The following is a 17,221-nucleotide window of genomic DNA, read 5'->3' on the forward strand; positions in this document are numbered from 1 at the left end:
TAAATGTGGTCTTTTAAACATTAGATCACTGGAAAAAAAGGCTCTTTTAGTTAATGAAATAGTCTCTGATTACAACATAGATTTATTTTCCCTCACTGAGACGTGGCTGCATCCTGATGATTATGTCAGTCTAAATAAATCTACTCCCCCCAGTCATATCAATTCACAGGTTCCTAGAGAAATTGGGCGAGGAGGTGGAGTTGCTGCTATTTTTAACTCCAGTCTATCAATTAATCCTAAACCTAAACTCAGCTACAAGTCATTTGAATGTCTGGTTCTTAGTCTTCCACGCCAATCCAGGAACCACCAACAGCCAATCATATTTGCCGTAGTTTACCGTGCTCCCAGGGCTTATACTGAATTTTTAAAGGAATTCCCTGAGTTTTTATCAAACTTAGTCCTAAAGAGCGATAAAATTATTATTGTTGGTGACTTTAATATTCATGTTGATAATAATAAAGATTGCCTTATTTCAATACTAGACTCTATTGGTTTCAGTCAGTGTGTGCACAAACCTACTCATTGTGGTAACCACACACTTGACCTTGTATTATCGTACGGTGTCGCAATTGAAAATTTAACATTACTTCCGCGCAATCCAGTTCTATCAGACCATAATTTAATAACCTTTGATTTTTCAATAACTGAATATATGCCACTAATAAAAAATTAATTTTCTAGATGTCTACCTGATAGTGCTGAAGCTAAATTTAAGGAAATAATCCCAATTACATTTAAACCCGTATTAGCAGTAGATATAAACAACAAATTCTTTAAAACCCTGAGCTCCATTGCGATCGACCACCTCGTCGATAGCTCTGCAGACTCATTACGATTAACATTAGACTCAATAGCGCCTCTAAAAAAGAAAAATGTCAAACATAGTAAATTAGCTCCGTGGTATAATTCCCAGACAAATGAGTTAAAACAATTATCAAGAAAACTAGAAAGGAAGTGGCGCTCCAGCAACAATGTCGAAAACCTCATAGAATGGAAGAATAGTGTTAAAGAATATAAAAAGGCTCTCCACAAAGCAAGAGGCGCCTACTATTCAAAACTAATAGAAGATTATAACCTATTGTCTTGTCAGATTAGAAAAACAACCCCAGGTTTCTCTTCAGCTCTGTAGCCAGGCTGACAGAGAGTCACACCTCCACAGAACCCAGTATTCCTCGATCCCTAAATAGCAATGACCTTTTTAATGATAAAATTCAAACTATTAGAAATAAAATCAACCATCTCCTGCCCTCAATTGGCACTAATACCCTCCCAACAACAGAGATCTCAGAAACGGCTGAGAATCCTACCCATTACTTAGACAGCTTCTCTCTGATCACCCGTGATCAGTTTACCAAATTAATCTCAGGTTCTAAACCAACAACCTGTATCTTAGATCCCATTCCTACCAAATTACTTAAAGAAATTCTGCCCCTAATTAATAGTTCGTTACTTAACATTATCAATCTGTCATTATCACCAGGTTATGTATCACAGTCTTTTAAAATAGCTGTCATCAAACCCCTACTCAAAAAACCCATCCGAGACCCAGAGGTTTTAGCCAATTACAGACCAATATCTAACCTCCCCTTCATTTCTTAAATCTTAGAGAAAGTGGTAGCCAATCAGCTGTGTGAGTTTCTCCAGGAAAATAATATATATGAAGACTTTCAATCGGGGTTTAGAGCCAATCACAGTACAGAGACAGCCTTGGCAAAAGTCACTAATGACCTTTTAATAGCCTCAGATCAGGGACTTGTGTCTGTCCTCGTTCTGTTAGATCTCAGTGCAGCATTCGACAAAATTGACCATCAAATTTTATTACAAAGACTAAAACAGTTAATTAACATTAATGGAACCGCCCTTAACTGGTTTAAATAGTATTTTTCTGATCGCTCCCAATTTGTGCAAATTAATGATGAGTCATCTGTGCGCACCAAAGTTAATCATGGTGTTCCACAGGGCTCTGTGCTCGGCCCAATTTTATTAGCACGAACTTATTCATTATTCGTGTGCAAGTGGCTCACAGCCACACATTCAAACACACTCACAAGACCACAACGTTGCAATTAGAACTTTATTAACATCACACACACTGTATCAGCAAACAAACACAACTATGGGCAAGTTTCTGATTCGTAAAAGTCAGGCAACCTATGAGCCAGTTGCGAAGAAGCCAAAGCTCCGCAAATATGACGAGAGCTATTTGCAGGTGGTTTCACCGTCACTGACAAGACTGAGCAACGTCTTCAGTGTGTTTTGTGTGCCGAGGTGCTGGCAAATGACAGCATGAAGCCATGCACATTAAAAAGCTATTTTTAACTCCAGTCTATCAATTAATACTAAACCTAAACTCAGCTACAACTCATTTGAATGTCTTGTCCTTAGTCTTCCACACCAATCAAAGAAACAGCAACAGCCAATCGTATTTGCTGTCATTCATGTTGACAATAATAAACTGAGCCTGAGCGTACCATTTATTTCACTACTAGACTCATTTGGTTTCAGTCAGTGTGTACACCAACCTACTCATTGTTTTAACCGCACACTTGACCTTGTATTATTATACGTGTCAAAATTGAACATTTAACAGTTCTTCCTCCCAATCCAATTCTATCAGACCATCATTTAATAACCTTCAGTTTTTGTTTATCTGAATATATGCCACTAATAAAAAAACGTATTTTCTAGATGTCTACCTGATTTTAAGAGGAAACTTTCTGAAGTCAGGTCATCTCAAGACACGAAAAGCCTCACAGAAGCAAACGGAAAAAAACTACCTGTCACTTATCAGGTAAAACTCCTGTAAGTGTGATCTGACCGTGGCCTCCAGATGAAGTTTGCCACATCCACACTCACACAGTTTTGTGTGTGTGTGAAGCAGGAGCACCCTAACCTAGGACAGAAAGCTTTGGAGCAGCTACTACCCTTTGCCTCCACATAATTATGTTAGGCCTCTTTATGTGCAAAGACTGTGATCAAAACAAAGCAAAGAAACAGACTGTGCCTGGAGAGGAGCTTGATCACAGCAGTTGCTACCCTGCCACCAATACTGACCAAGCTCCTCTGTGGAGCACAAGCCCAAGTTTCTCATTCAAATGTAAATGCAAAAACACTATCAGTACCATGTAACAATGTAATCTGAAGTGTTGACAGTTTGTAAATTTAGTCAAACTAGTCTTTTATTTAAAATTAAGTTATTGATTATTTTTTTTTTGAAAAAGTGTCTATAATTAAGTTCATGAGTTCACCAAAAGAGGTAACTTTAAGTGGGTAATTATTTTTTTGCACAAATCTTTAATTATAATTGAGATAATTATTTCTTTAAGTCTTTAGTTATTTTTATATCTTTTTATTTCTGAATAGTTCAAGAGAGAGCACTACAAATGAGCAATGTTATGGAGATTGATGGAGTTCTAAATTTGCAAGTGTCTCGTTACAAAGTTTAATAAATCAGAAACTAATGGCACAGCACTGTGTATTACATATTTCTTTCAACCAAAAAATGCTATGCGCTTGTTAGGGAGTACTCGGCTGAAATTTTTCTTCAAAGGGGGTACATCACTGAAAAAAGGTTGAGAACCACTGATCTAAATGTTCACAACTAAAGGCTTTAGAACAGAAACTGTTATCCATCACATTAAAAAAGATATTTGAATACTCTTGTTGTTTAACGTTCCATTGTGTAAGATTAAGGTAAAAGGTGTTGTGCAATAGTAGTAGTAGATTTGACGTTGGCTAATTATTAATAATCATTCAATACGATATTTAAAATAACATTTTTTTTTACAAATTATTAAAATGATAAAGCTATTAATTAAGAATAGTAAAATAATTAATTAGAAACGCTACGGTTATCAATTAAGTATAGTTAAATAATTATTGAAGACAATACAATTATCAATTAAGAATAATACAATCTGTAATTATTACTTATTGTCGCGGGGCACCACCCTGGTAACAGGGACCAACAAGTCAATCTTTAAAGATCAGTCTTAAGTGATAAAAGTCAAATTAATAATCTCAATATTTAATATTAAATATTATTTAATAACAATGAAGGGTTTTAAGTTCGAGCACAGGCTATAGTTATCCAGCTGTATACATATGCACAAATAATCACAGAATACAAATACTGTAATTACAAAAGGATTTATTAAAATGGGAAATAAAGTTAATGTTATCCAATGATTCTTCATTTAACAAACTCCAATATTCTAAAGATGACAACAGCAGAAGCAGCACTTATCACAATTTAGGAACACACTTGTAATACTGAGGGTATCTATGTGTGTATCTGTGTGGTCATGTGTGTCTGCCTGTCTGTGTCCATGTGTGTAAGAAAGAGAAGGGGGAATGGCACTGGCTTAATGACGCGGTCACGTGGTGACGTAGTCTGTCCGAATTCAAGATGATGTTACGTCGAGTGAATCAAAATGGAGGTCTATGACCCCAGTTACGCCGTGTTGCGAAAGGCAAAATGGCGGTAGGTGACGTGAGTTACAACAAAGGAATTTTTCAGACAATGATAAAGTACTGTTTGCACTTTATCACTTAAATCACTACGTTTACACTTTTAGAGATCCTTATGCTGCTGTACAAAAAATTCTGTATGTTTACTTCTGCAACTAACTGTCTCTTGTACTGTTTGCACTTTATCACTTAAATCACTACGTTTACACTTTTTAGAGAACCTTATGCTGCTGTACTTAAAAAATTCTGTATGTTTACTTCTGCAACAAACTGTCTCTTGTACTGTTTGCACTTTATCACTTTAATCTTTACGTTTACACTTTTAGAGAACCTTATGCTGCTGTACTTAAAAAATTCTGTATGTTTACTTAGTATTAGGAAATGTCTTGTGTCTTCTGTTGTGCCTGTGCACTTTATATGTCTCACTGTGGGAGAGTGGGAAACGTTGTATCGATTCCTTGTATGTTCTGAACATGTTAAGAAATTGACAATAAAGGTACTTTAACTTTTCTTATCTCGTGGTTTTGGCGCCAAATGGCATCGAGATGGACTCAGGCTCTTTTAGTCTAGATTTATCCATGTAACATGAAATGTATGAATGGAGGTCGGAACGTGTGCAAAAGCAGGTTTAGGAGAAAGAGAGAGAGAGAGAGAGAGAGAGGAAGATAAACAAGGGAAAATCCGAGGAGCTCTCAAAAACACACCGTCAGGGACAAACTTCAGGCAAAGCGGGCAAACCAGCTACGTGAGATTTATCTTCGATGTTAATCTCCGCACAATATCTCTGACGATAAAACGTTTACCAGGAAACGCCGGCTCGTTACCGCTCGCTTTTCAAGATAAATCGACACAGTAAACAGATGAACCGGAAATGACGTCTCGGTTTGCCGCGTTAAACAAGGCTGAAAATAGACTTGGCGGTCTTCAAACAAACATACACTGCCCAGACAATAAAGCCTCCTACTTGTTGTTGAACCTCAGGATATGTCCGCGATCGGCGGATTCCCGGAAAACAAGTGAATAATGTCTTGGCCGCTCAAGCTCGATGGAGCTGGGTCCTCTGTTGCAGCGGGCGTCGGCTGGGCCGGAATTAGAGTGAATTCGTCTCGTGCTCTTGGAACGGAATTAAACCTTGTTCGTCTTCTTCGACGGGATTCTGCTTCGTCCTTCTGCAGGGATGAACAGCTGTTTTGGAGCCGTTTGTAGATCGTAGAAAAGAAAATATGTATGAAACTCGGCCGGCGAGTGAGCTTCCTGTTGCGCGACCTTTTCAGGTTAAAACAAAAATAGTCTCTATCAAAATAAAACGTAGACTGAATAAAGAAATAAAGAAAAAAAAGATGAACTAGAACAAAGATTTGTAATTGCCCCATTTAGCAGTTAGAACATCTGGAAGACCCGGAGGGGTCCTGGTTGAGTCTTTTGCAGGGAAAATGGCAGCGATTTTTGATGTCCTCCTGTATTTATTAACCTGAGAGGAGGGACAGCCTCCTTGAGGGGGGGTTCATGGGTCAGCCAATGGAATGTCAGGGTTCAACTCTCAAGGAGCAGCCAGGAGCACAGCAGGGGTTCCTGAAGAGAACCAGGAGATTCTTCCCCCCACCAGGAGCTAAAATCTCCATGCTGGATGTTAGAGGGAAACTTTAGGGCTGGTTTCTGCTTGGCCTACAGGCCTCACTTTTTATAACCTATTGTCTTGTCAAATTACTTGGCTGTTGCCCAACAAAGGGATCTAGTGATAGAAATTGAGTTTCATCTAAATTGAAAAACAAATTTATGTTTTCTTTACCCTAGAATGGGCCCTTTATATTTAAATACTATATTTACATCGAGAACTGGTCCTATCTATGGAGGCTGCCATGACTTTTTTACAGTAGCCAAAACTGGACAAACTGAACACCTTTGCACTTTTTTTTTACACCTGAAGGCTATCACATGTGCTCCTTCATGTTTGGAAGGGTATGATGAGTGAGGGGTATTCAGCTGCAACATGCAACTTAACCACTAGATGTAACTAAATTATACACACTGAACCTTTAAATAATGTTGATTTATGTACAATAAGACAGTTGGATATAGATTGTTAAAAAAAATTCTTAAAGGATCTTACTTATGGATGCACATAGAGAAACAAAGATATATATATAGGGCATTACCTTATTGTGAAAGTGCCACATTTTCCAGTAACAATGTGATCCTTTGTTATGATTTCAGAGCTGGCCTTATTACTCATATATCAGCTTATATTATGTGATGTTATGTGATGTTATGCTATTGTCACAACCCGGCTCAAAGATTGTGACAAGGAAAAACTACATTTATTTTAACAAGATATCACAACATGTACAGTCAGTAGGTCAGTAATAATGTTAAGCATGTATGGGTGAGTGAAATGTGTCTGCAAGCAAAAGAAATTAGTTTTTTCATACCTTTGTGTATAAGACTTAGAAGTAATAAAGGTAACTAGGGCTACATTGTAGCATTGGCGGGCCCGAGCACCCGCACGTTGAAGCCTGTTGCGGTCGGTGAAGAGCACGATCAATGACCAAGCGCAGGTATCCGCGTTGCATGCGTTTTGCGCACTGCGGCACGAATAAACGCTTCACTTCCTGCGTCCGTCATGCGACGTAGATCCTTGCCTGCTAATTGCTCATTACGGTCTACGCTATCAATTGCACATCACACAAGCTGAACATTTAATGTACATTCGAATGATAGTTGTAAAACAAATCTTACTTCCTGTTGCCAGTAGGTGGCGCCATCACTATTATTACGCACAGACATATACTGTAGATCTGTTCAAGTAGGCGCTCTGATGTAGCTTGAGCAATTTTGTGTCAATTGGACAATGTTAATGCAATTTAATTTTCACACTGATCAGTAGGTGGCGCTATGACCCTGAACTAATATTTATATATGGAGCTGTTCAGGTCACGATTGTGATCATAGGTCAGTAGTTTGGAGCCGGTTAGATAATACAGAGTGCATAAACAAAGTACTTCCTGTTTCATGGCGAATCACTAGGTGGTACTATGACATTGAGGAAATATTGACACAAAGAGCAGTTTAAGCTTGGACTCTTAACATGTGACAGAAGTTTGGTACTGATAGGACAATGAACACTGGAGTTACTACAACATTGTGTTGTTGGCAAAGGTTGATGCTTGACTGAGCTCATTTGAGCTGTATATCGTAAAGCAGCCAGGAGCAGTTCATCGAAGTATAAAGTCACTTCCTGTTGCCACCAGGGAACGCTGTGATTTCAAATAATAATTTCTGTGTAGATGTCATCAGGCTGGGACTCTTATATTACGTGTCTACTTTGGACTCGATTGGACAAGGCGATGGTCTAGTGGCAGAAACTTGGACTATGGGCAGAGAAGGTCTCTGGTTCGTCTCTGGTTCGACTCCACGGAGAGACAACAAAAAACGAACCTGGATTGATCTGTCCAAAAATCAAAGAGTCTCCCTACCCAGTTTTAATTTCGTTGACGAAAACGATGACGAAATATATTCGTTAACGACCCTTTTTCCGTGAGGAAGACGAGACGAAGACGTAACGAAAACGGATCTTTGAAAATAAAAACTATGACATAATCTATTTTTAACTTTCGTTGACAAGACGAGACGAGACGAAAATGTTGGTGGTTGACTAAGTCACAATAATTTGTTTAACATCATCATATCAGGCGTCATGAAGTATAAGGAGCGGGCGAGTGAGTCTGTGTGTCTGTGTGTGTTCGTGTGTGTCTGTGCGCTCCCAGATAGCGCACCAGTCCCGAGGCTCCGCCCCCCGCACGTGCTCAGAGAGACACATCAGAGCTAGTACACGTGAAGAAGCCTCTCAGTGACTGACTGCTTCTTAACTATGGAAACAGTGAAAACCAGAGTTTCTCTGGTCTCAGCTGATCAGAGATCAGCGCCTCAGCTTCTTGATCAGAGCAGAAGCTGCAGTTGGTTTCTACCGAGCTGCAGTGTTCGGACCTGCTCTCCCTTTTTGTTTTTACATTTAAAATTAAATATATATTTTTGAGCTATTAGGCTTCAGCTATATGTTTTTATAGAAAAGGAGTTTAATGTGGCTATTAAATGTGACTAAAACTAGACTAAAATGGAATTCGTTTTCGTCGACTAAAACTAGACTAAAATGTAATTTGTTTTAGTCGATTAAAACTAGACTAAAACTAAGAAGGATAAAAATGACTAATTTTGACTAAAACTAAAATGCATTTTCGTCAAAAGACTAAGAATAAGACTAAATCCAAAATAGCTGCCAAAATTAACACTGTCCCTACCCTGTGTAGTGCCCCTGAGCAAGGCACCTTACTCCCCCAACATCTGCTCCCCGAGCGCCGTACATGTTCGCTCACTGCTTTGTGTGTCCTGCACCAGATGGATCAAAAGTAGAGATTAAATTTCCCTACCTGCATGAGTGTGCCTTTGCATGTCTGTGCATGTGTTTGGGACTAATAAATACATCTTCATCGCATCTTGACAACAATGTTTGTCTGTGATACAGGACCTCGTGTTTTGATGGCGTTTAATCAAACTTTGATGCCAAGCCACGGTCACATTGTGAGATAGAGCCATGAACACTGACGTTACAGCATTTTCGTGTTTCACACCGAGTTGATGAACTGTAATGCCACTCCATCAATAAGGCGTTTGACGCAAAGTCACAGTAATCTTATGTCTTCATTATCAATATCTTGAGACCCATTTGATACAGTTTGACAAGACAAGAAACAAGACATATCCTGTTGCCACCAGGGGGCGCTGTGATTTTAAGTCACGATTTCTGTATAGATGTCGTCAGGTCGCAACTCTTGTCTTACATGTCTAGTTTGGACTCGATTGGAGCAAAAATGTTCAAGATACAGAAGCTCGAGTTTTGATGGCGTTTAATAGAACTTTGATGCCCGGCCACGGTCACGCGGTATGACGGAAAATCTATTTTTGAAAAAGTTTAAATCTCCATCTTGTAGTGTCACCTGATCCTGGTTGCAACTGTTTCACACATATAATTTTCTGCACAGACACTGTTGAATTCCCTGCCCATTAATTGCAACCATTGAGACCAATGAGATGGTTATTTTGATGTGTGTAAATGAAATGTGAATGCACGGTCATATTTTTACGCCATAGTTAAAGTAAGTGTTTTTCTGCATTAGATGCATCCCGGAATTGTCTTTGATCTCATGTTCTTTGTATCTCTTTCATCGTGATATTGAATCCTGATGGTGCCAATGGATAATACAACATATTGTGATGTGATTTTACTAAATCATACTCATGTTGGCATCTGTTCCTTGTTCCAACTGGTTGGGGTCAATCACTATCATGGCCATCCAGCTAATGTTCGTTTGTAATAGACAATTGACAATAACTTTTAAAGGTAAATTTGTGTGTCAAGCTGTATTGTATGAATATTTTATCTTTAATAAATGCAATGTTTTATGCATTGAAGCATTACAGCAATGTCTTTGCGCTCATTTCTTTGTATGTCATCCCTCCTGATGGTGAGTCCCAATGTTGTCAATAGATCTAACAACAAATGGTGATGTCAGATGTTGGATCATGAACATAGTGACGCCTGATCCTGGTTGCAACCACTTCACACCTATCGTTTTCTACACTTATACTGTTGAATTATCTGTCCATTAAATGCAACCATTGAGTAAAATTAGATGGTTATTTTGATGTTTGTAAATATATTGTGATAATATAAAAATATCCCACCAATAACTAATGTGGGAAGCAGTGTAAACACAGACTCTTAAGGACGGCGCATGCTTATGCAACTGCGCCTGCGGCTTTCATGCAGCTGTGTCGTAGGACTCGTTTTAATTTATGCTTCCCCAAGGATTGCGCGTGTTGCAAAGCAATTTACCGCCAGAACACTAGGCGGAGTAACGTATTTTGTCCAAGACGAACTTAGAGACGCCTTCTTATTTGTTCGTCGACTGTTTATTTACAACGCCATGGTGGCTCCCCATAGACTTTTTTCTGGCGGACAAATCTGGCAGTCAGTGACGGGTTATACAAGTGGTCATACTTTCAGATCTCTTCTGACAAACGCTCTTCTATTTGGTCCAAATTCATTCTTCTAAATCTTCCGTTGTTTCTGCCGGTATGATGTGGCATGAAACTGGAAATGCGACTCCGGAAAGGATGTAGTTAGCAGACCAATCACATCCCTTGCGGGCTGCGTAAAGCCTGAAACATGCTTCTGCGTTTTCACGGGCCCGTAAGCGCAAGAGCCCTTCCGGGTCCCTTACGTGCTTATGTATCCCTCCTTACGTGCTGACGGGTGTCGACCCCCTTTTCTAAAATTTACAGCAAAGCTCCGCAAGCTCACTCAGCCCGCAAGGCTGTGATTGGTCTGCTCTACATCCCTTCTGGAGCTGCATTTCCGGTTTCATGCCCCATAATACCGGCAGAAATCACGGAAAGATTTAGAAGAACGAATATGGACCAAATAGAAGAGCACTTGGCAGAAGATATCCGATAGTGTGATCACTTGTATAACCTGTCACTGACTGGCGGATTTGTCCGCCGGAAAAAGGCTACGAGGAGCCGCAGTTGCTATGTAAATAAACAATCGACGAGGAAGAAAGAAGGCGTTTCTAAGGTTGTCTCGACAAAAAGCATTACTCCGCCTAGTGTTCTGGCGCGGAATTGCTTTGTAAGTCGCGCAACGGTTGGGGAAGCATGAATGAAAACGAGTCTTGCGCCACAGCGGCGTGAAAAGACGCAGACGCAGTCACAGAAGCATGTTTCAGGCTTAAGGCTCTTGCGGAGCTTTGCCGTATAGTTAGAAAAATTGGGCGACGCACGTAATCACGTATAAGAGAAGGGCTCTTGCGTTTGCGGGCCTGTGAAAACGCATAGGCATGCGCCGGCCTTTACCCTGACAAATAGACTTAGAAACAGTTTATACCCCTTTGTACATGTACTGAGCACTGCCAAATACAAACACTGACCCGCTCATCCCTTGACTACTTGCACACACACCATTCTGCAATGTTCACAGTTTATGAAAAATTTGAACAGGGTAACAGTGTTTTTAGCAGTGCAATACCTTCTCTGTAGGTTTTAATGAGAGCTGGTACAGCTCATTTTCCTCTGATTTCATGCTATGATGGGAAATCACATTAACATGAATTCTGAAAGAATCAGTTTTTTGTTTAAACACACAAAAAAATTGGAGAGTAAAAATCTGGAGGGACTTTCAGCCATGTTTTCCAGTTAAAACAGCATTAACTACAATTAGACAACAGCTAATGTTAGTGATTAATCCTCAAGGATGGGTTAAATTAACACATTATGTTATATTATATTATACTGCATTACATTGCATACTGCAGTCTGCCACTGTTCACTGTTCACTGTTCACTGTTTTGGATTTTGCTTTTCACTTTTTACTTCACTTTTTATATCCTTTATCTTTCATATATTTTTATTTAGATATGTTTATGTCTAAATAAATGTTACTTTGTATAAATATTAGAAAAAGTGAGTAAATAAGAAGTAAATAGTGAGTAAATATATATTGTTTATTTTTATTGCTTTTCTTATGTGTGTTGTATTTATTGTGTTTTTATGTTTCTATGTTCATTGTATGCACCAATAACCAGAGCAAATTCATTGTAGGTGTAAACCTACTTGGCAATAAATACTTTCTGATTCGGATTCAAGCAAACGTTACAACTTGATGCTGTTACATGATATGATAGGAAAGGTGTTTTAATGTTGATAAACCTCTTGGACATCTGCTTGAAACTGCTATTCGCCTCACAAATGCTCTGGTAAATTCAGTTACATCACACATATTCGCTTGTAAAGGTCACACAGTTTACATCCTACATGTTTGTTTAAAGATGTGGCTGAGGGGTAGAGTGGTCGTCCTCCAACCTGAAGGTCGGCAGTTCGATCCCAAGTCTGACCCATCTGCATGCCGAAGCGTCCTTGGGCAAGATGCTGAACCCCGAATGGCCCCCCATAGAACAACAAAGTGCTGCAAATAGAAGAGCACTTGGCAGAAGATATCCGATAGTGTGATCACTTGTATAACCTGTCACTGACTGGCGGATTTGTCCGCCGGAAAAAGGCTACGAGGAGCCGCAGTTGCTATGTAAATAAACAATCGACGAGGAAGAAAGAAGGCGTTTCTAAGGTTGTCTCGACAAAAAGCATTACTCCGCCTAGTGTTCTGGCGCGGAATTGCTTTGTAAGTCGCGCAACGGTTGGGGAAGCATGAATGAAAACGAGTCTTGCGCCACAGCGGCGTGAAAAGACGCAGACGCAGTCGCAGAAGCATGTTTCAGGCTTAAGGCTCTTGCGGAGCTTTGCCGTATAGTTAGAAAAATTGGGCGACGCACGTAATCACGTATAAGAGAAGGGCTCTTGCGTTTGCGGGCCTGTGAAAACGCATAGGCATGCGCCGGCCTTTACCCTGACAAATAGACTTAGAAACAGTTTATACCCCTTTGTACATGTACTGAGCACTGCCAAATACAAACACTGACCCGCTCATCCCTTGACTACTTGCACACACACCATTCTGCAATGTTCACAGTTTATGAAAAATTTGAACAGGGTAACAGTGTTTTTAGCAGTGCAATACCTTCTCTGTAGGTTTGAATGAGAGCTGGTACAGCTCATTTTCCTCTGATTTCATGCTATGATGGGAAATCACATTAACATGAATTCTGAAAGAATCAGTTTTTTGTTTAAACACACAAAAAAATTGGAGAGTAAAAATCTGGAGGGACTTTCAGCCATGTTTTCCAGTTAAAACAGCATTAACTACAATTAGACAACAGCTAATGTTAGTGATTAATCCTCAAGGATGGGTTAAATTAACACATTATGTTATATTATATTATACTGCATTACATTGCATACTGCAGTCTGCCACTGTTCACTGTTCACTGTTTTGGATTTTGCTTTTCACTTTTTACTTCACTTTTTATATCCTTTATCTTTCATATATTTTTATTTAGATATGTTTATGTCTAAATAAATGTTACTTTGTATAAATATTAGAAAAAGTGAGTAAATAAGAAGTAAATAGTGAGTAAATATATATTGTTTATTTTTATTGCTTTTCTTATGTGTGTTGTATTTATTGTGTTTTTATGTTTCTATGTTCATTGTATGCACCAATAACCAGAGCAAATTCATTGTAGGTGTAAACCTACTTGGCAATAAATACTTTCTGATTCGGATTCAAGCAAACGTTACAACTTGATGCTGTTACATGATATGATAGGAAAGGTGTTTTAATGTTGATAAACCTCTTGGACATCTGCTTGAAACTGCTATTCGCCTCACAAATGCTCTGGTAAATTCAGTTACATCACACATATTCGCTTGTAAAGGTCACACAGTTTACATCCTACATGTTTGTTTAAAGATGTGGCTGAGGGGTAGAGTGGTCGTCCTCCAACCTGAAGGTCGGCAGTTCGATCCCAAGTCTGACCCATCTGCATGCCGAAGCGTCCTTGGGCAAGATGCTGAACCCCGAATGGCCCCCCATAGAACAACAAAGTGCTGCGAATAGATGCACCATAGCCATCTTACTGAAAACACACATGATAATTGAAAAGACACACATGCACAAATGACTCCTCCGGTTTTACCACAACAATTATCAAAAGTGAAATGTGTAATGAATATGTTGACTTATTTGCGTAAGGTTTGTTTCAGGTATTAGAATTTCTTTTCTCAGTAATGCTGTCCATGTTACCACACGTCTCAGGTGATTCAATCACAAGTGGACCCAAAAGACATGAAGGCATATTTAGATCACTCAGACCATAATTAGGGGTGTTCTGGAAAACATGTGGCCCCTTACTTTAGCAGTGTGAACATCAATGTGTCATGAGCCCCAATGAACAACAGCTTACTCCGCTGATGACCACTGACCTGCTACAATTTAATAATTTTCCCTAATTTAAGGAATGATTACTAAAGTCTTATTTTATTGTAAAGCTGCGCTGTGCATTGAGTCACTCAGCTTCTCCTTACCCAGTTCTCTCTCAATTTGACAATTTATCTCTTCCACAGACCACTGCTGCTTAGCTTTGGTATCAATAGTTCTCTGAAGACAATACATTACACAAGATCAATGTTTAAAAAATAATTATGGTCACAACAAAGTCCCGATAATCACGCCCCACAGACTCTGACGTAAGCAGTTCTTTCTTTTAGACCAGCAAAGAGCTTGATGCCAATCTTCACACAGTTTCTCTGGCCTAGAGTAATTTCTTTGGCTGTCAAAACTGAGAACCAGTCCAATATTAAGCTGCCTCGTGGAAAGAGGGGTATCCCTCTGTCTCTCTCTCACTCTCTCTCTATAACACAGACACACATACACAATGGATAAAGCCGGTTAATCTGGACAGAGATGATGTACATGTTTTTTTGCATGTGGGGAGTCTGATCACAAGTCACTGGAGACACACGTGGAGACACATTCTAATGCCAGGTGTGATTTTACATACTTCCACCTATGATCCCAAGAGTAATTTTAATGCAGGTATAAAGGGAAGATATTGGCACCATTTCTGTCTCATAGCCATGACTTCTTAGTACTTCCCAGCCTGGACATGTTAGCCAGCTTGACCTTCAGTTTGTCTCTGCTCTCTGGACTTCTCTTTGAAGTGCATTCCACAGTTGAGTCTGTTTCAAATGAGAAAGCTGGGACATGAGTAAGCAGACCTCCTGTCTTCTCTTGGGCCATGGTTACTGGGGTCTGCAGAACAAGCTGGCCCCTTAAAGAATGCCTGAGCTGAAGCAAGAGGTGTTAATTGTTTGGGTACAGTTTGACATTGTCCCTCTCCTGACTGCAGCAGGTTGAGCAGGCTGAGCAGAGGATTCGGAAAATGTAGACCCAGCCCAGGTAGTGGAGCTCTGCGATGTTGAGCACAAAGCAACCAAGGCTGATGCTGAACATGAAGTTCAGGAAGATGGTCTTCTCAGTGGCACGTGATACAAAGCAGTCTGTACGAGTAGGGCAAGGGTAGGTCTCACAGCGGTACAGGTACACCACCTCAAACCCAAACAGAAAGTACTGGCCTACCAAGAAGGTGATCTCCATGAAAGAGCTAAGCAACACATGAAGGTTGTAGATGAGAAGAACTTGATTGGACTGCTGGGTTGGGTCTTCTCCGACCTCACCATAATTATCCTAAAGAAAGCTTTGATCTACGGCATCCCTCTCTCTCATGTCCCATTCCTCCACGTAATGAGGACAGTAAGTGGGCACGCCAACCCTCAAGGCCTCCATGCCATCCTTCCCTATGTGACTGCATCTCTGTGTGGGAGGTTTGTTGTCTACCACCTGTTCTCTTTGACCATCCAGCTTTTCATCCTTGGCAATCTTATGCAGAACAAAAACAATATAGAAGATGGACGGGGTGGAGACCAGAATAATTTGGAAAACCCAGAACCGTAGGTGTGAAACAGGAGCAAAAGTGTCATAACAGACGTTGCTGCATCCAGGCTGCTGGGTGTTACAGATGAACTTGGACTGCTCATCGCTGTAGACGGCATCACCTACCAAGGCTACCAAGAGGATACGGAAAATGAGCAGCATTGTGAGCCATATCTTTCCTATCACTGTGGAGTGGTTCTGGAACTCAGACAGGAAGCGACCAAGTATGGACCAGTCGCCCATGGCAGAACCTTAGGGCGAGAAATTACAATAATGAAACAAAAGGACAAGTCAAGAAAATAGGTGTCTCTTTACATCATTACCCATCAAAGGCTTTCTTTCTCTTTGGGGGCAGACATGGCAGACATGTGTTACTGTGGCTCAGGAGGTAGAGTGGGTCATCCTGTCAACATAAGGTCAATGGTTTGATCCCCCAATCTTCACGCTGTAGTGGGAAAGACACTGAACACTTAATTACAGCTTGAAGCTGTTTACTTCTCCTAAGGGGAGTTGACCCCATAGTTATAGAATTACTGGTATAAGTAGGCAAGCTTCTAATGAAACTTTCTTTTGAAAGATTTGTTAAGTAACCTTTTTACTGTATGTAGTAGTCAGTCAAAAAAAGCATAAATATGGTGATGATAACTAATGATCTATGTTTATATAAAGCTTTTCTCATCTTGATGACCACTCATCATCTACCAGTAGGTTTAGTCATTCACCCACTCACACTCACATTCAGTGAATCTATGTGCAGCACTTTCTCTATCCCGACTCAATTTTAAATTTTGTTGGAGATATTTTAGTTTTTGCAGCTCATAGAAAGTTTATTTTTTAAACATAAAATTAAAGCTTTCTTTACTTCATTAGATATTACAAAGAGCGGAGAATTACATTGATATGTTAACACTTTTATAGAGCTGTATGATAATATTGTTGTATGAGTAAAGGTCTAAAAAAGGGAAGCCCAATCACAAGCCCACATACCTCATACTTTACAGTCTTCAGTTCCAATCCCAGAAATATTACTGAGGATATTTCGTCTGTGTCCTCAGTTAGCACAAACACTACTGTACACATATAAAAGTGTGAATTTGTGGCCTACTTTCAATCCTGTCTGACAAATGCATAAGCTACTTTTAAACCATAAACCGAGAAGAGGAAGTAAATAATAATAAAGCGTAATGGAATGATATTTGGACTCACCTTAATGTAACCTTGAGCTTTCTAAAATAAATCTTTACATCCAGACCTTGCCATGCAGGTTGCATGGCTATATTTAATCTTTGAGCGTAGTTGAAATTAATCCTG

General features: G+C 39.7%; 1 pseudogene; it reads right to left on the minus strand.

The window, feature by feature from the left end:
* Positions 1-14,940: 14,940 nt before the first annotated feature.
* On the minus strand, positions 14,941-16,153 carry LOC133952070 (gap junction Cx32.7 protein-like; annotated as a pseudogene).
* Between the last annotated feature and the right edge of the window lie 1,068 nt (positions 16,154-17,221).

Source organism: Platichthys flesus, chromosome 4 (assembly GCF_949316205.1).
Source record: "Platichthys flesus chromosome 4, fPlaFle2.1, whole genome shotgun sequence".
In the NCBI taxonomy this organism is placed as follows: domain Eukaryota; kingdom Metazoa; phylum Chordata; class Actinopteri; order Pleuronectiformes; family Pleuronectidae; genus Platichthys; species Platichthys flesus.